The sequence below is a fragment of the Pseudoliparis swirei genome, chromosome 14 (assembly GCF_029220125.1).
Source record: "Pseudoliparis swirei isolate HS2019 ecotype Mariana Trench chromosome 14, NWPU_hadal_v1, whole genome shotgun sequence".
Lineage (NCBI taxonomy): Eukaryota > Metazoa > Chordata > Actinopteri > Perciformes > Liparidae > Pseudoliparis > Pseudoliparis swirei.
In genome coordinates this window covers 1,870,047-1,889,835 of record NC_079401.1, presented here as the reverse complement: position 1 = coordinate 1,889,835, position 19,789 = coordinate 1,870,047, and the positions used below count along the sequence as shown (strand labels likewise).

Sequence of the window (19,789 nt, the reverse complement as noted above, 5' to 3'; positions counted from 1 at the left end):
TTTTATTTTGACATATTTTGGCATACTATGACTTTTTTTTGGACATACTATACTATGACTTTAATTTTTGACGTTTTGGCATACTATAGTATGCCGAAATATGTAAAAATAAAAGTCATAGTATACTATGACTTATATTTGGCATGGGCATATTTTGAGTTCTGATATTGGTCTGGTTTTTGGGCTGGTTTTATTGGCTATTGGGCTGGTTTTGATTGGCCATTGGGCTGGTTTTGTCACACAGACCTGGCAACCCTGACCCTGGGAACTATTTTGCCAGAACGCCATGAGAAGGGGAGACATGTTCCAGAGATCCCTGGGAGGAAGATACCTGTAACAGATAAGTTCTTGCAATATACACACACCACACACACACACACACACACTCCCTGCATTTTCTTATTATTGGCAGGGGGATGAACCACTATGTGTTGGTGTAGCCATGTGCTCAGACATGCACTCTACATCCATACACGTGTGTGAGAGGTGGGGTTCCTTTACCTCACCTCTCACACACCATCTATATTCTAGGTCACTGGACGGTGTGCATCTGTTGGTCTGTAACTCGCCAATGGACATCGAGGTGACCCACAACGTGGCGGTGAGAGGCCCGAGGAGCCGCTGCTGCAGGAGGCCCGGAGGAGGCCGGAGCAGTGCGTCGAGACTCTGCTGCTCGTGGGCGCCCCCTGCGGGACACAAGGAACTACTGCAGCTGGCTTTTGGTTATATTTCCAAGGCCTGTTTTTTTAAATCTCAATGTGTTTCTGCAATTATGTTGAACTTTTTTTATTCATTCTGATGTTCTTCTACCTTTAAACATTCTTCCGTCACTATGTGTTTTAACTGAGTCGTTTATGGTTTTCATGATTCAGCGCCCCCTGCTGGTTTAAACTAGTACATTGTGTGCTTTTATTATCCAAGGCAGTGGAGGAATGAATGAGTTCCTCCTGGTACATCAATCATCGGAAACGTTAAAGACACTTAAAAAAAAGTCCTAGTGCAGTATGTCATCAAGATAGTTTCATACAAATTCAAAGTGTAGTTTATAATAATTAAGTGTCATTATATGTGCTACGTGTCAGTGTTGTGTGTTCTCCCCTCCCCCCTTGTGTTCTCTTCAGGTGGCATCAATCGCCACCTCAACAGGCCAATCTGACTGCACCTGGGTGCAAGAAGGCGAGCTGGCCAATCGGCTGAGAGGGCCCTGTTTAAAAGAGAAGACGGAAGAGTTTGGGGGTGGTGGTGGTTTTTGAGTGTGTTAATGTGGACACTGCCACTGAGTGTAAACATGATGGTATTATTCGAATCTTGCTTTAGTCGGACTATGCTATCTTTTGGGGGATCTGCTATTATCCCAATATACATGGCAGTGAGTAATTCGAATCATTGGCCGAAAGCATGTCATATCCTGTAGTTTCTTGACTTCCGGTTCAAGGAAGTGTCGCTTGTAAATGATGTCATCCAGGTCAGGGTTCAGATCACGGTAATAAAGATACTGCGCCGTATACGATCACACGAGTACCGAGTGTTTTACTTTGACAATTAAATGTCAGTACACACACGTAAATATTACAGATCCGATACGATAGGTGGCGCTGTTTTCATTACAACTCGTGGTGATACAGCCATTTCCGCTTGACCTCTTCACCACTACCAACATCAACATTTCGAGAAAGATGGCGAACAGAGAGCAAGGCGAAGCTACATCCCTCTATTCTTGCATGATGTTAATAGGAGTACAGCGAATGCAAATGGCGCTATTGGCGTTGTTTGTTTGTTTTCTGCCGGCCAGGCTCCCGGCAGTGACAACTTATCGTCTCTTTCGACTTCCGGGTCACGACATGGGAGGGCGGCGGGATCTCAAGCATGCGCAAAGACGCAAAGACGCAAAGTCCAGTTCCGAATCCAATTCACCGTTACATGCCGCGATAGTCGAATTATCAACCGGATCGGATCGAGTTATCCAGGGTGTTAATCGGATCGTAGTCGGACCGCACATAGTCGAACAAAGGTGTTTACATGAAACGGATAATTCGATTTCATTCCGACTAAGCCAGTTATTCGAATGCACACGGAGAGAGGTGAAGGTATGTGGTGAGAGGTTGTGGACAGTAGGTAAGTTTGGGGTACCCTGTACATTTATGCACTCATGTAGGTACTGTGTGTCTAGAAACACTAGGCTATTGGTTGTTGCTGCCTCTGTATTTTTTTGACTCTGGAGCCATTTTGTTTGTTTCTCTTCAGAGAGGGTCCGTGTACGTTTTGTTAGTTTGTTTTTTCGTTTCATTCCAAATACGGAATACGGAAATCACGTGGTTTGTTCGTTTTCCATTTGAAACCAAAAACAGAATACCACCTCCGTATTTCGTTTCTGCCGTCTGAAACCAAAAACGACAGACCGGAAGTGCTTAAAATGAAAGTCAAAATAAAAGCCAGTGATACATATTCGTATTAACGTTAGATGAATATTAATTAATCAATATAAAGAATAAATAATTAAACGGGGATATTTTAACGATGCAAACACATAGCAGGGTAACGTTAGAAGAATATTAATTAGTCAATATATAGAATAAATAATTAAACCTGGATATGTTAGCGACAGTGGTGACGACGGGAAGTTTACTATTCATGTACACAGCAAGAATCACCTTCTCACTTAATCGTTGCATTGTTTGATGCAACACAGTTCCTAATATAGATTAATCAAAGTAATTTGTCTGTGCAGAGTTGTTGCTGTTATTATATTTATATTTCCACCGCAGAGTAAACTGTTCACCTTTATACCGCTAGATGGCAGTATACCTGTTATTGATACATATGTATTTAATGCCGTTTATTTCCTCTGATATTTAATGTTCATGGTTAATTTCCAGCATAGTTGTATAAATCATGTATTTACTTGTTTTATTTGGGTCATTTTGAAACTAAACATTCCTACATGGGAGAGTGAGGATATGATGGATAGAGGGCGAGTGCAATCACTGGCACCGGCAACTCAGTGGCAAGTCTGTGGCAAGTGCCGCTCGGTGCCAGTACTCGGCGACAACTCATTGGCAAGTCAGTGGCAAGTCTGTGGCAAGTGCCACAGACTTGCCACTGACTTGCATCGATAATGTATTTTTTTAGACTTACTTACAATATGCAATACGATATTGCTGTACAATACTGCTGTACTATATTGAATATTGTTTTGCTACTACTACGTTTCACTTCGTAATATGTAACACTTATATACCATGATATGTATAATGTACCCGCCTTTCTTTAATAATAAAAAAATATATAATACTTTTTTTACCATGTCATACTGTTATACCTCCATGAAATTCTACTTTGAGGAGATGCCACTGTTAGTCTAAAGTTTAAGCACTGGCACTCAGTGACACTTGCCAGCAGATGCCGCAGCTAGTTAAAAGGTGCCACTACTAGTTAAAAGGTGCCACAGCTAGTCAAAAAGTGCCAGCAGACGGAGGGTCGGCCAGGCGCGTCTGCGGCATGTCTGCGCAGTGACAAGCTCCACTGAAGTGGCCGGACAGCGGAAGAAATCACTTTCATGATCACAGAATGGAGGAGCTGCGGTTTAGCTAGATAGATAGATAGATAGCTAAAATAGCTAGCTAGATACACAGATGGATATATATATATCCATCTGTGTATCTATCGATCTATCTACCTGGCCGACCCTCTGTCTGCTGGCACTTTTTGACGAGTAGTGGCAAGTGCTGGCAAGTGCCACTGAGTGCCAGCGTCGCTAGGGGGATCTCCCCCCTACTGGAAATTCGACCATCCACCATGACTAGGGATGGGTATCGTTTGGGTTTTTTCCGATACCGGTGCTAAACCGGTACTTTTAAAACGATACCGGTGCCTAAACGGTGCCTGAACCGATACTTTTTTTTTTTTAACACACAATGAGGACATTAAAAACCTCTTTGGCCATATTCCCTGTAGAAGCCGTTATCATGGAGCACCGACACACAACGGATATCAGACTGTTAACATACACAAGATATGTTCTCCATTATATGATGTGATATGTATCGTCATGTGCAGACTTTATAGGGTTAACCTGTCACTGTTTTGATGGGCAAAGAGAACAACCAATCAGAGGTACTGAAGATGACATGTGACAAATAAAGTTTTGCTTCTGACAGCCAGTGTTGCCAGGTCTGCGGTTTTCCGCGAATTGGGCTACTTTTGAAGTGTTGCAGCTGGTTGAATTTTTGTCCGCTGGTTCGGGTAGACCTATTTTGCATGCAAATTACATGAATATCTTTAAATAAAAATCCATATTTTAAATGAAATAATTTATTTATACCCAAATCCTACCAAACTGACTCCAGATCAGCACGTACACACATGGACATGGGACACGCCCACATACACACACTTTAAAAGCAGTGTATATGGTTTGGCACGGGCATATTTTGAGTTCTGATAGGGCTGGTTTTTGGGTTGGTTTTGATTGGCCATTGGGCTGGTTTTGTCACACAGACCTGGCAACCCTGGAGACGACCGCAGCAACCCTGGCCAGTGTTGCCAGGTCCGCGGTTTTCCCGCGGAATTGGGCTACTTTTGAAGTGTTGCCGCGGGTTGAATTTTTTGTCCGCTGGTTCGGGTAGACCTATTTTGCATGCAAATTACATGAATAACTTTAAATAAAAATCCATATTTAAAATGAAATAATTTATTTATACCCAAATCCTACCAAACTGACTCCAGATCAGCACGTACGCGCCGACACATCCGCTCGCAGTGGGTCACTTTCCTATCTCAGGGGGGCATCATGAAGGAGTTACATATTTTGAGTTCTGATATTGGGCTGGTTTTATTGGCCATTGGGCTGGTTTTGGGCTGGTTTTGATTGGCCATTGGGCTTGTTTTGTCACACAGACCTGGCAACCCTGCTGACAGCGAGAGTTACACTGAAACAAGTGACGCCCCACGGTCTTTATTCCTCCGTCATTATATTCCCGGTAACACCGGGTATACAGCCGGGACCGCTGTACATCAACACATCTGCTAGCAGACTGTCACGCTCGTAGCTCGTAGCTAGCGCTAGCTACGAGCTAGCTTAAACATGGTTATATGGCTAATTTATTATTTCTTGGGCTACTTTTATGAATGCAACACTTGCAAACAACGATACGGTACTAATCTGAGTTACGGCTGCTCGTCATCATCGGTCTCCGCGTGTTCAGGGGGACCGGTGACGGTCTCCCCGTCGCGTCCAGCCTGACGCTGGTGTGCTCCACACGGGCTCGCAGTCACACAGGCCACGCCTCCGCTGTCAGAGTTAAATATGAGAGGCTCGACCTGCTGACAGGGCGGAGTCACCTGAGAAGTTCACAACAATAGTTTTTTTCAATTTCAATCGGCTCAGGCACCGGAAAGAAGCACCGGAATGTGCGTTGCGTTTCGGTCCGGGTAATACCGGTTGTATTGGAACCGGTACCACATTGGCACCGGGTTTCGGTACCCAACCCTAACCATGACAGGACATAAACGAGAGTTTCCGGTACTTTTGCGGAACTGCTGTCTCGCTGTCTTGCATTTCACCGGCGTATGGTTTATGCTAAACTGATAGGGACTAAAGAGGAAAAAGCGAGTGCCTAATTGATACCAAAACGGTAATTATAGACTCCCAACATCTCTCAGAGACTAAGGTTCTAACGTTCACTTGGCTATACCCTGTAACTTTAGCCACTTGTTGGACTTAATACATGTTTAAACAGCTATCTTTTTCCACTCTACAGTTTCTGCAAGATATCACCATGCTGCTGAAGGTGAAATACCAGAGTACCAAGAAGTACATCCAGGTTTCACCTATTTGGAATTCATCACTGCACATATTATGGAAAAATGAAATTATTGCTGGGTTAACAACGTTTAAGTGGCATTGTTCATAATCCTAATGGGTTTTTATTATTTTACTTTTACTTGGTGCTGTAGGCCTTTTTTTGACATTCTAAATACAGCAAACATTGACAATTATTTAGCTTCTACCTCTTATTGTTACTTTGTTTAAATTCCATATCTGGATTATCTTCACATTCAAGTCTTGCCACAACTGGAAAACAGGTTGTCTGTCATTGCATTGGTGACAATGCAACATTGTAATACTGCTGTTAAGTCAAAGCATGCAATTTCAGATATGTTGTATAGAGATAATATGGTTGATCAGTCAGTCATTATGTGCAGTTAAAACCTGTTTTTTATGTTGTCATGCTTTTCATCCTGTAGTCCAAAACGCAGCTGAACCTGACACTGGAGGAAGACATTCTTCTTGAACTGATGGAGTCCAATCCAGACCTTTGCCTGATTGTGCGTGATAGCATTTCATTATAAAATCTGCATTTTATGTCCCCAACTGTCTGACTACAGTGATAAATTAGATGAACAAAGAAATCATATTTACGTAAAAGACAGATCAGCATCTAATTGCCCAAAAAGTTTGAAAATATGTGTTTGGTTGTAATTTTTTCACATTTCAATCAAGTAACTGGATATATTTTCATTTTTTGTTTTAATAAAAAAGAAGAAGATTTTTCTCCTTTAGATCATTCAACACCATCTTCTCTCACGGACAGGTCTACAAAAAAGGTACTTGAGAGCAGTAGATGTCAGTTAACATTTTTACTCGTAATATCATCAAGAAAATTGTTTAACTGAATTATGATTCTCACCAATTGGACTATAATTAAATTTACTAAACTTAATAATTAACCCAGGGTTTAGCTGTGTATTATGTAACTCTTGTCTTTTGTAGTGTAGACTATATTGCTTACTTTGGCTCAGCATGCCCCACATATCCTGAAAAGATGTTTCTACGTAACCTGATTGTTAATTTTTTGCAGCATTACTGTTTTATTCTTATTTTTAAACCTTCCTTTTTAATCTTATGCGAGTAGATGGTAGAAAATTCGCTAGCCATATGACTGAAATGGATGGGTAAGTGTTTGTTCAAAATATTGTAGAATTTCTTTCCACGTTTTATTTAAACTGTAGTCACTGCGGGATACAGCATTCAAGCCCACGGTCATCAAAGAGGTCAAACACATGATATCCTTAATTTATTATCCAAATGGCTGGTGCTATTAACTTTGTGCATTCCAAGTACATATAATTGATTTTTTTTGCCTCATTTGCTCCTGGTAGACTGGGAGACTGCTTCTCCATCTCTTGCCACCCACAGCTGGAGGGAAGAGGATCAAAATAAGTCCCAGTGATGCAGTTTCACAAGGTATGTGTGTCTCATCTGCGTAAATCCCACAAGCCAGTTTTATTAACTCAATGAAATAGTGCAAAATAACAACTAATCTGAACGTCTCAATCTTTACAACAGCAAGGACTTTTTGGACACAGGAGCAAATCAACATTTATTTGATCTAACACAGGGTGTCCGCGGGGCATTAAAAAGTCTTAAATGTTTTGGGTGTCATGTCATTACGAATATGAGGCAATCTGTTCCGCCAGGTCCGTATTTTGCTCCGGTTGCTCTGCGGCATCACCGGGGCCACGCCCCTTCTCTTAAAGGGGCCCCGCGAAGTATCGGCTACTTTAGAAAACATGGCAGGATGCAAGTTCAACAACGAGTGTTTCTGGTCACGGTCGGTGAAATGCTTCTGAAGCTGCGTTATGTGTCGGGAGACTTTCCAGCGGTGGAATCTCACGTGCAGAGCAAGAGGCACAGAGACTAGCGAAGGCCGCCAGCAGCCCGCGGGGCTAGCTCCTGCTCCGCCGCCAGCAACGCTACAACGCTGGAAATCCAGCGCCGTGCAACAAAGAGCTCATCACCGAAGTCCAACGCTGCGGTGCGTTCTTCATTCTGTTCCACGAGACTGGACCAGACAGCTGGACTTCATGTGCGCTATTGGTTAAATGACCAGGTCCAGTCAGGATCCTATGGAGCTCATGGGCCATGACACGCCCAGGACCTACTTCAGCATCTCAAAGTAAGTCTAACATAAATATATATGTATTAACTATCCTCATGTATATGAGTGTGTGTTTCATATAGTTAAGCTTTACTCATGTGTCAAGTTAATAACAGCTATGGATAGGCGCACTACACATTAATTAGACTAATTCAAAATAGTTTTAGAATGGCAGTAAGTAGAGTGGTGTTTACCTGTCAATATGTCTACATAGTGTTCACTAGGCTCAAGAGATGGCTCACGTTGCTTAATTTGTAAAAATAGTTTTCATTCATATTGATTCAGTCTGACGTCATGAAGAGATGTGGTGACTGTTTGGCTAATGTCTGCCTTTGTTTTCTTTTTTCCAGGAGAATGGACCAAATGTCAACTGGAAGTTTTTTTATTCATATCGTTTGAAAAGGATTGTTTTCCTAGTATATTCACAAAAGCTCAGGAGGAGACGTGAACCTGTGCACAAACATCCATCACATAGAGAACTCTCGCTCACTCACACATACATTCTATTATGTAAATGTATTTGCATTTTAAAAGCAGCTGGAAATGTTATGTTATTTTATAGATTTTTTTGTTCAAAAGGAACTGTTGCACGTATTTTAAAAATATATTTACTTGATTTTATAGACATTTGTTCATGGGACCTAAATGTTCTTTTAATAAATATAATTTACAACAGCAATGACATTTGTGTTATCCTTTTGCATTACACCATACTGTTAATTTTGAACAGTTTACTTTGAATTAATTAATTTAGATTAATGTATATTTCCTTCGTACGTTAGGTCTTAAATTTTATTTAGACGTGGTCTTAAATTTCACTGGTTTATTCCTGTAACACTCAACTATGCAGTTGAAAGTGATAATTTGAATTCTTATACATACACTTCACTGAGTGTTCCTTTTTCAAAATATAGTGGGAAGACACTTCCAGGATCTATTAAACTCATGGAGCAACAAGTACGGCTAATAACTTGAGCTAAGTTTTTCAGTCATCACCTGCTGGGAAGAGGCTAAACAACCATACTCCCTTGCTGTTGGCCGAAACAGCTCATCCCCTGCCAAGCTACTAGCTCGTTGGGTGCTTTTGATGAACCGTGTTCAACCTGTCTTACGATGAAACTCTGGTCCCACAACAACAGATCAGTCTCCAAGAGTACGTGAGTTTGTCTTGCAAGTGTTTCATTTGTGGTGATTTTTGTAAATGTGCATGATGGTGCTTTGAAGATGTTTTCTGAATAAAATAAATTGTATCCATACTTTATTGAAGGTCACTGTTTTTGGAGTGTAAGCATATGCAATTTTAGTGTTAGAAATACTATGCGATATGTTCAGAGAAAAGCTTTTATGTGAGCTGTATTTGATTCATTTTTCTATTTTACAGTTGTATATGTGGAATGTAAGTCAGGCCGGAGTCCACCAAGTCGTTTCCTCTGCTGGTTCCCGGGATTTCAAAGCAAATCTGGTAATCCAATCTTTTAAACACTGCTGTTGAGTAAAAGGTTGGACCAGCCAAAGTTCATTGTTTATTTTCACGTTCCTTTCCAGAAAACAGTGAAAAATGTAAGTTAAAAAAATACAACGTATTCGTTGAAAATCAGTCAAATGTATTTATTAACATGCATTCAGCACATACACAGCTTATGGCATTTGGAGCAGACTTCTTTTTCCATAAACATCTTTAAAGCGAACACATATTAAGGTTGACAACTGTTTCCTAAAGCCCATTATCAGAACTTACAAATTAGCCTCAGAGGGCTTTACAAACTGTACAGACATCCCTGTCAAAATCTACACCCAATGCATAGCGAGTAAAGAGACGCTAGCCTCTTTACTAGCTTGTTAGCTCCTTAACACAGAAGTCAATGGAGCAGCATTAGCGCGAACTCGGCTTTATTTTACTTCGCCGAGCTGTCCTTTGTGCGGATTTACGAACTTAATATAGGGATTGTCTTTCATCTCGTCTTAGGACGCATCAACACAGACCAATATTATACTTAGAGACGATCGTTGTGCCAGCTTCTCCGCTTGCTGTTACCTGTCTGTGATCCAGGGCCGGAAATCACTCCCGCGGCTGAGCTGGATGACAAGCTTTAAATACTGGTGACTAATAGGACCGAACCAATACCATCTACAGAGGTGAGTTTATCCATCGCAAAATGGATGCTGATATATTTACACGCTTTTACTAACCCCCAAAATATCCATATTAATTTACAGCCAAATTTAGATTTGCTATAACTAAAGTAAATTACAAATCCATAGTTTTACTTTAATAAACACAGGTTTTCATTTCCCCCTACCGATTCCTTCAGTTGGTATATCCCAGACCTATAAAGTGGTGGTCATAGACGCTGGGAAGTCATTTGCCAGATCACCCTGGGGAGAGGAGACATGTTCCAGAGATCTCTGGGAGGAAGGCACCTGTAACAGGTAAGTTGTTGCAATATACACACACTGTATGTCTGCAGCCACAATCCCTGCATTTTCTGTTTATTAGCAGAAGGCTAATTGCCATTAGCAATGGCCCACTATGTGCGGTTCCTTTACCATCTGGTGTGCAGCTGAAAGAGTCGCTGCAGAAGCGCGTCGAGACTCCGCTGCAACTACTGGTTATATTTCCAAGGCGGTTTTTTAAACCTTTATTTGTGTTTGCAGGATCTAAAGAGCGGGAGCGCGCTGTTACAGTCAACCCCATGTATTAATTTACACTTCCCTGGACCAGGTAAGTTGTTGCAATATGTTTTACGTAGTCACAATCCCTGCAGGGGGACATACATCAGGTAACTTGCTGATGCCCCCTGCAGCCTTTTGTTTCTGCAGGATCTAAAGTGGAGCTGTTACAGCCACATTTCCTGGAGCTATAAGTCTGCTGTTCTATATCTTTTCCCTAAGTGTGTTTTTACTAACACTATTTATTTTCTAGGTACCTGGATCACAGATGGTGTGCAGCTTGCTGATGGACATTGATTTGAGTTCCAAGTATAAATGGAAAGTGAATAAAGTTGTATCTTTGTTTTGCAGGTGAGACTAGGAGTCTCATGTGTAGAAGGTCGAATGCAATGGTCACGCCCTTTGGGTATGTTGGCGCCGTTTTTGCTGGTGACAGCAAAAACCTAAGTCCAGCTTTTTAAAAATAAAGTTTTTCATTTTAATTCTTTGCTTTATTACTAGCTTATTGAGGTGTGTACAAGAGTTGAAATGCATTAAATTGAGACTTGAGTTCAAATGGAACAATGAATTTTATTACATACAAATGAAACATTTCAAACATATGCATAGTTGACAGTGATGCAGGTATGGCTGTCTGCAATTCCATCAGGATGCTGGTCCCCATCTGTAACAGAAAAAGGACAACGTTTGAGAAAACGTTTTTTTTTTTAAACGACTTGTGTTGTTTCCTGTGTGGCAGCCTTACCTTGATGAACTTCACTGGCAGATAGCTTTCCTGGTCTCATGAGGTGGTGGCAGCAGGATCAAACTGGATGACCTGCAACAAAAAGAAAACAATTAATGACTAACAAACTTACCATTTGGACATCTAGGTTTTGGGATGCTGAACTTCTTGGAAGCTGTGAACATAAAAATGCACTTCAAATTTAATATGAACAAGAGAAATTAAGCAATCATTAATATCTTCAGTGTGTTAGACTGAAATTCATTAGGTTTTCCACTCCACATGCCAAAAACCATGTGTAGGTAACTTGGCCCTCCAAACAGGTATTTTTGTCCATCTCTGTATTTCACTCCAACAGCCTGCATGACATGAAAAGGTTATTATTATTAGCTTTTGCACATTCATTGTCCACCTTGACTTAATTTAACAAACATTAGTGAGCGTGTTCTTAATATTACTCCAATACAAATTACTCTTTCAGAGGAAAATAATGTTAACTCTTTTCTAGGCTCACAATCACCTGAGAAAAGAGTAACACGTGGGCCTGAGCTACAAAACTGGTTCCCAGGTTGGGTGTGAGACAAATAAGGTTGAGGATTTATTAAAAGGCTCCAGTCAAAGATGGCTGCTACTCCACCTCCTTGGTCTGCACCTGGGGAGAGAACAAATAAACATTCACCATAACGTTAGTGAGAATATTAGGCATAATATGGAACAAGAAACATATTGCACATTATGTCATCATTCATCCTGCAGTAGCTACCTTTGTCCCGCAGAGTCTCGACGCACTCCTCCGTCCTCTCACCGCCACGTTGAGTCAGCTCGACGTCCATCGGCGAGTTCCAGACCAACAGCTGCACACCGTCTGTGATCCAGGGACATGGAATATAGATGTGTGTGAGTGGTGGGGTAAAGGAACTTGTGTATGGATGTATGGTTGGAGAGTGTATGTCTGAGCCCATGGGTACTCCAACGGGAATGCCAAGAATTAGAAAATGCAAGTTTTTTCCCCATGTGGCTGCAGACATACAGTGTGTGTGTGTGGTGTGGTGTGTGTGTGGATTGCAACTACTTATCTGTTTCAGGTGTCTTCCTCCCATGGATCTCTGGAACAGGTCTTCTCTCTCCATGGATATCTGCCAAAATAGTTCCCAAGGTCCGTGACCACCGCTTTATAGGTCTGGGAAATACCAACTGAAGGAATCGGTAGGGGGAAGTGAAGACATGTGTTGCTGTGTTTATTAAAGTAAAACTATGGATTTATAATTTACTTCAGTTATAGGAAGTCTAAATGTGGCTGTAAATTAATATGGATATTTGGGGGGTTAGTAAAAGCGTGTAAATATATGAGCGTACATTTTGCGATGGATAAACTGACATCTAGATGGTATTGGTTCGGTCCAATTAGTCACCAGGGGTATAAAAAGAGCTCAATCGTTGGTGAGGCAGCAGGAGCAGCAGGAGCAGCCGGAGCCGGAGGAGCTGCCGGAGCCGGAGGAGCTGCCGCAGGAGCCGCCGCCACCACCACAAACCCCTGAAATGGATCTTCCTGATTATCAACTATTTCAGGGCAAGAATTTAACAATGTATACCAATTCAAGGTTAACTATATAACCTTAATGTTTATTTGATACACTGCTCGTGGAGTCACAACAAATAAACATTTAAAACACATTCATTGTAAGCTTGTTGTGTTAAAGTGGTTAAACTGTGTGTGTGTATAATGTGCATTAACATTTAGTTTGTTTGTGTATTTTATTCAGTCAAATACAATATTATTCTATATACTATACAAAAGACAGACTGAAAAGGTATAGGTAGAAGCAACAAACCCGGCCTTATAGTTTATTCTTAACCGGCTGCAACTTAACAAAGTTAGACGTCAAAGACGCCCATCTCACTTTCCCCAGAGCTTAAAGAAGCGTCTTTGTAACAGTCTGAAACAGAAGAGATTACATTTACAAGAGAGGTGAAGTAAAGCCAAGCAGGAAATCCCAATATTCAACAAGTTGTGGGCAGAATTCGGTCTCAATGAACAACTTTAAAAACAATTCTTGGCTTCTCTAAAAGTGACAAACGACCCGAGGTGAAAAGCACGAAAGACGATAGAGTACGTGGGTCACGCAACATAAAGTCTACATGAAATAACCACGTGGAGTATTGTGCGTATAGTACATCATTTGACAAAAGCATTTCCCCATTTTAAATCACAATGTTTCTGCGAAATGATGCGAGTAAAACAATGTCTAACACACACATACAAAGTAATCAATAACAATACAAATAATAATTACTCAAGCCCCACTCACTCAAAGCAGCTCAATATTTCATTTTCTTGCCAACTATATTTGATAACCGCGTCATTGTTTGAGTGTTTTCATGCAAATTACTTTTCAGGAACTGTTACGTCCACTTCTTGGTCCAGGGGATAAGGTCCCATGAAGTGGGAGAGATTGGGACAGTCGTGGTTGTGCCTGGCGGAATACCTCCAAGAAACAAAATGGCTTCACTTGCTTCTCTAGCAAAGTTATTGTCAAAACAATCCAGAGGGAGCAGCAACCAATAGTCTAATGTTTCTAGACACACACTACCTACGTGAATGCACACATGTACAAGGTACCCTGAACTCACCGACTGTCCTCAACCTCTCACCGCAAACCTGCACACCTAGCAGTATCAGTGTAAACATTACACAAGCCAAAGCCACCCCTCCACTCCTTTGAAAGCACTCAGCCGATTGGCCGGCTTGCCCTCTGGAATCCAGGTGCGGTCGGATTAGCCTGTACAGGTGGCAAGTGATGGCACCTGAAGGGAAAACAAAGAGGGAGGGGAGAACACGCACCACTGACATGTAGCAGGAACTGAGACGGGCATTTTTCTATATTAGTATAGTATGCCAAAATAAAGTCATAGTATAGTATGCCAAAATATGTCAAAGTTAAAGTCATAGTATATATATATTTTGGCATACTATGACCTTTATTTTTGACATATTTTGACATACTATACTATGACTTTTATTTTTACATATTTTGGCATACTATGACTTTAATTTTGGCATACTATACGATGACTTTTATTTTTGACATATTTTGGCATACTATACTATGACTTTAATTTTGACATATTTTGGCATACTATACTATGGCTTTTATTTTGACATATTTTGGCATACTATACTAAGACTTTAATTTTGACATATTTTGGCATACTATACTATGACTTTTACTTTGACATATTTTGGCATACTATACTATGACTTTTATTTTGGCATACTATACTATGGCTTTTATTTTGACATATTTTGGCATACTATACTATGACTTTTATTTTGACATATTTTGGCATACTATACTATGGCTTTTATTTTGACATATTTTGGCATACTATACTATGACTTTAATTTTGGCATACTATACGATGACTTTTATTTTTACATATTTTGGCATACTATTCTATGACTTTAATTTTGGCATACTATACGATGACTTTTATTTTTACATATTTTGGCATACTATACTATGACTTTTATTTTGGCATACTATACGATGACTTTTATTTTGACATATTTTGGCATACTATACTATGGCTTTTATTTTGACATATTTTGGCATACTATACTATGACTTTAATTTTGGCATACTATACGATGACTTTTATTTTTGACATATTTTGGCATACTATACTATGACTTTTATTTTGACATATTTTGGCATACTATACTATGACTTTTATTTTGGCATACTATACTATGGCTTTTATTTTGACATATTTTGGCATACTATACTATGACTTTTATTTTGACATATTTTGGCATACTATACTATGGCTTTTATTTTGACATATTTTGGCATACTATACTATGACTTTAATTTTGGCATACTATACGATGACTTTTATTTTTACATATTTTGGCATACTATTCTATGACTTTAATTTTGGCATACTATACGATGACTTTTATTTTTACATATTTTGGCATACTATACTATGACTTTTATTTTGGCATACTATACGATGACTTTTATTTTGACATATTTTGGCATACTATACTATGGCTTTTATTTTGACATATTTTGGCATACTATACTATGACTTTAATTTTGGCATACTATACGATGACTTTTATTTTTGACATATTTTGGCATACTATACTATGACTTTTATTTTTACATATTTTGGCATACTATACTATGGCTTATATTTTGACATACTATACTATGACTTTTATTTGTAAAAATGTTGGCATACTATACTATGACTTTAATTTTGACATATTTTGGCATACTATACTATGGCTTTTATTTTGACATATTTTGGCATACTATACTAAGACTTTTATTTGTAAAAATTTTGGCATACTATACTATGACTTTAATTTTGACATATTTTGGCATACTATACTATGACTTTTACTTTGACATATTTTGGCATACTATACTATGACTTTTATTTTGGCATACTATACTATGGCTTTTATTTTGACATACTATACTATGACTTTTATTTTGACATATTTTGGCATACTATACTATGGCTTTTATTTTGACATATTTTGGCATACTATACTATGACTTTAATTTTGGCATACTATACGATGACTTATTTTTACATATTTTGGCATACTATTCTATGACTTTAATTTTGGCATACTATACGATGACTTTTATTTTTACATATTTTGGCATACTATACTATGACTTTTATTTTGGCATACTATACGATGACTTTTATTTTTACATATTTTGGCATACTATACTATGGCTTTTATTTTTACATATTTTGGCATACTATACTATGACTTTAATTTTGGCATACTATACGATGACTTTTATTTTTACATATTTTGGCATACTATACTATGACTTTAATTTTGGCATACTATACGATGACTTTTATTTTTACATATTTTGGCATACTATACTATGACTTTTATTTTGGCATACTATACGATGACTTTTATTTTTACATATTTTGGCATACTATACTATGACTTTAATTTTGACATATGTCGAGCTGTTACAGCCACATTTATACTTCCTACAACAAACACATGGCTTCACTTCCCCCAGTTGGTGTTCAACAGTAAGTCTGCTTGATAATAATCTTATACAGCGCTTCTCCAAGTACCCAAAGTCATACAACGGTTCCTTTACTCACACCATCTATTTTCTAGGTCCCTGGATCACAGACGGTGTGCAGCTGTAACTCACCACATCGAGCTGACTCAGCTGCCTTTTGGTTATATTTCCATGGCCTTTTTTTTTTACCTTAATTTGTTTCTGCGGGATCTAAAGCGAATGTCACAGTCAACTATTTAGAAATTCTGACTGTACAGTTTAACTATTTACCCTAAACTCACCGACTGTCCTTAACCTCTCACCGCAAACATGCACACCTAGCAGCATTACACAAGCCAAAGCCACCCCTGAACTTTGAAAACACTCAGCCGATTGGCCGGCTTGCCCTCTGGAACCCAGGTGCGGTCGGATTGGCCTGTACAGGTGGCAAGTGATGGCACCTGAAGGGAAAACAAAGAGGGAGGGGAGAACACGCACCACTGACATGTAACAGGAACTGAGACGGGCATTTTTCTATATTAGTATAGTATGCCAAAATATGTCAAAATAAAAGTCATAGTATAGTATGCCAAAATATGTCAAAATAAAGGTCATAGTATAGTATGCCAAAATATGTCAAAATATAGGTCAAAATATGACCTATATATAGGTCAAAATATGTCAAAAATAAAGGTCACAGTACAGTATGCCAAAATATGTCAAAAATAAGTCATAGTACAGTATGCCAAAATATAGGTCATAGTATAGTATGCCAAAATAAAGGTCATAGTACAGGATGCCAAAATATGTCAAAATAAAAGTCATAGTATAGTATGCCAAAATACAGGACTGTCTCAGAAAATTAGAATATTGTGATGAAGTTCTTTATTTTCTGCAATGCAATTAAAAAAACAAAAATGTCATGCATTCTGGATTCATTACAAATCAACTGAAATATTGCAAGCCTTTTATTCTTTTAATATTGCTGATTATGGCTTACAGCTTAAGAAAACTCAAATATCCTATCTCTAAATATTAGAATATCATGAAAAAGTATACTAGTAGGGTATTAAACAAATCACTTGAATTGTCTAATTAACTCGAAACACCTGCAAGGGTTTCCTGAGCCTTGACAAACACTCAGCTGTTATAAATCTTTTTTTTACTTGGTCTGAGGAAATATTAAAATTTTATGAGATAGGATTTTAGAGTTTTCTTAAGCTGTAAGCCATAATCAGCTATATTAAAAGAATAAAAGGCTTGCAATATTTCAGTTGATTTGTAATGAATCCAGAATGCATGACATTTTTGTTTTTTTTAATTGCATTACAGAAAATAAAGAACTTCATCACAATATTCTAATTTTCTGAGAGTCCTGTATGTCAAAAATAAAGGTCATAGTATAGTATGCCAAAATAAAAGTCATAGTATGCCAAAATATGTCAAAAATAAAAGTCATAGTATAGTATGCCAAAATATGTCAAAAATAAAAGTCAGAGTATAGTATGCCAAAATATGTCAAAATATAGGTCATAGTATAGTATGCCAAAATATGTCAAAAATAAAAGTCATAGTATATGCCAAAATATGTCAAAATATAGGTCAGAGTATAGTATGCCAAAATATGTCAAAATATAGGTCAGAGTATAGTATGCCAAAATATGTCAAAATAAAAGTCATAGTATAGTATGCCAAAATATAGGTCATAGTATAGTATGCCAAAATATGTCAAAAATAAAAGTCATAGTATAGTATGCCAAAATATGTCAAAATATAGGTCATAGTATAGTATGCCAAATTATGTCAAAATAAAAGTCATAGTATATATAGTATGCCAAAATATGTCAAAAATAAAAGTCATAGTATATGCCAAAATATGTCAAAAATAAAGGTCATAGTATAGTATGCCAAAATAAAAGTCATAGTATGCCAAAATATGTCAAAATAAAAGTCAGAGTATAGTATGCCAAAAAATAAAAGTCATAGTATAGTATGCCGAAATATGTCAAAAATAAAAGTCATAGTATAGTATGCCGAAATATGTCAAAAATAAAAGTCATAGTATAGTATGCCAAAATATGTGAAAATAAAAGTCATAGATATGTGAAAATACAAGTCATAGAATAGTATGCCGAAATATGTGAAAATAAACTAATGATCTGAGTAACTTATCAAATACATGAAGCAGACACTTCAGGTCTTTATGCTATAAGCCAGACTTACTCAACAGGCGTCCGTCTTATAAAAATGTGCCTTGACCAGAGCAAACCCCGCAGGGCGTCTTCCACGTGCGCCTTTATTTTGAAAAACATGAACCGAGTGACTCCGGGCTGACAGAAGCTCCTCGCTGTGATCTGTTCTCCAGAACCAACCTTTTTTGAGCCACGGACCGGTTCCGTGTCAGAAATTATTTTCACGGACCGGCAATTTAAATGACGTAATAAATATGACGTCATACAATTATACGAAGGGCATAAAGTGCCAAAACAACAACTCATCATTACGCCGAATTAGTGTGAGCCGTGCGCTTGTTTACCTGCACGAGCCGCTAATGGAGACGGCGACACAGACGTTTGGTCCGCTGCTCCTAACAGAGTTCTGGTCGCTGTCATTAGAACAGGCAGAGTTGTTGTGTGAAATGTCCCTTAAGGCCACCGTCATTTGCATCTCCAACACATGTTCTTCTTGCTTGGACGGGCTCGATTCACCGGGTGGGTTTGTTTACTAATGGGTTGCAGGTCTATTCTTTTGCAGTCGGGTCTTTTGTGGTTGGAGTACCGCTTAAACTCTTTGAAAAGCCTCTTCCACCCGGTCAACGTCTGAAACATGTAGAATGTTCTGCTGTTCACTCGCCCACACACAGCGACTTTATCGGCCAACTTGAAAACAGTTGTCATTTCCCTGAAGTGACAGAATTCATTGAGCAGGTTGAATCTGTTTGAAGATTCTTTGTCACTGAAATGTGCCGCCAGCAGAGGGTTCGGCGCGTGAGACTCGCCTGCAGCGATAAACCCGAATTGTAAGACTCCTGAACGCGGCTCAGACCTACACACGGGTGTATCCGGTCCTTTTTCAAAATAAGATATTTTTCCGACTGATTAAAAAAAAATTACAACTTTATTTATTCACTTTTTTTCCGCGGCCCGGTTCCAACCAAGCCGCGGACCGGTACCGGGCCGCGGCCCGGGGGTTGGGGACCCCTGAGCTACAACAAGATGTTAGGTTGTGCCGAGTTCAATTCTGCTACGACGAGTCACGATCTAGCGCCAGCTAGTGGACATTAGGAGCACTGCAGCTGAAGATGGCGGTTCAACACTTTCTTTAGCTTTCAGCTGGTGGTTTATAGCTCAAACTTAGATTTGTATGTGGCCTTTGGGAGCAGTAATACATACATG

At 39.1% G+C, this 19,789-nt stretch overlaps 2 long non-coding RNA genes across 23 annotated transcripts; one reads left to right on the top strand and one right to left on the bottom strand.

Annotated features, from left to right (window-relative positions):
- The first annotated feature begins 5,353 nt into the window (after positions 1–5,353).
- Positions 5,354–11,092, top strand: LOC130204512 (uncharacterized). 17 transcript variants are annotated; one of them, XR_008833692.1, is made up of 9 exons: positions 5,354–5,633; positions 5,760–5,789; positions 6,247–6,327; positions 6,542–7,958; positions 8,291–9,402; positions 9,486–9,500; positions 9,907–10,076; positions 10,253–10,370; positions 10,596–11,092. It is a non-coding gene; the product is annotated as an uncharacterized LOC130204512 (long non-coding RNA). The 17 variants fall into 17 exon arrangements; XR_008833689.1 differs by having other exon boundaries at positions 6,563–6,606; positions 7,162–7,958; positions 8,291–10,076; XR_008833690.1 differs by having other exon boundaries at positions 6,542–6,606; positions 7,162–7,958; positions 8,291–10,076.
- Positions 11,093–11,160: 68 nt separating this feature from the next.
- LOC130204511 (uncharacterized) lies at positions 11,161–19,392 on the bottom strand. 6 transcript variants are annotated; one of them, XR_008833674.1, is made up of 9 exons: positions 18,931–19,392; positions 16,718–16,855; positions 13,725–14,139; positions 13,167–13,271; positions 12,691–12,868; positions 12,098–12,528; positions 11,855–11,986; positions 11,356–11,693; positions 11,161–11,274 (listed from the first exon to the last, which is right to left on the bottom strand). It is a non-coding gene; the product is annotated as an uncharacterized LOC130204511 (long non-coding RNA). The 6 variants fall into 6 exon arrangements; XR_008833671.1 differs by having other exon boundaries at positions 13,167–14,139; XR_008833673.1 differs by having other exon boundaries at positions 12,713–12,868; positions 13,167–14,139.
- Positions 19,393–19,789: the final 397 nt, after the last annotated feature.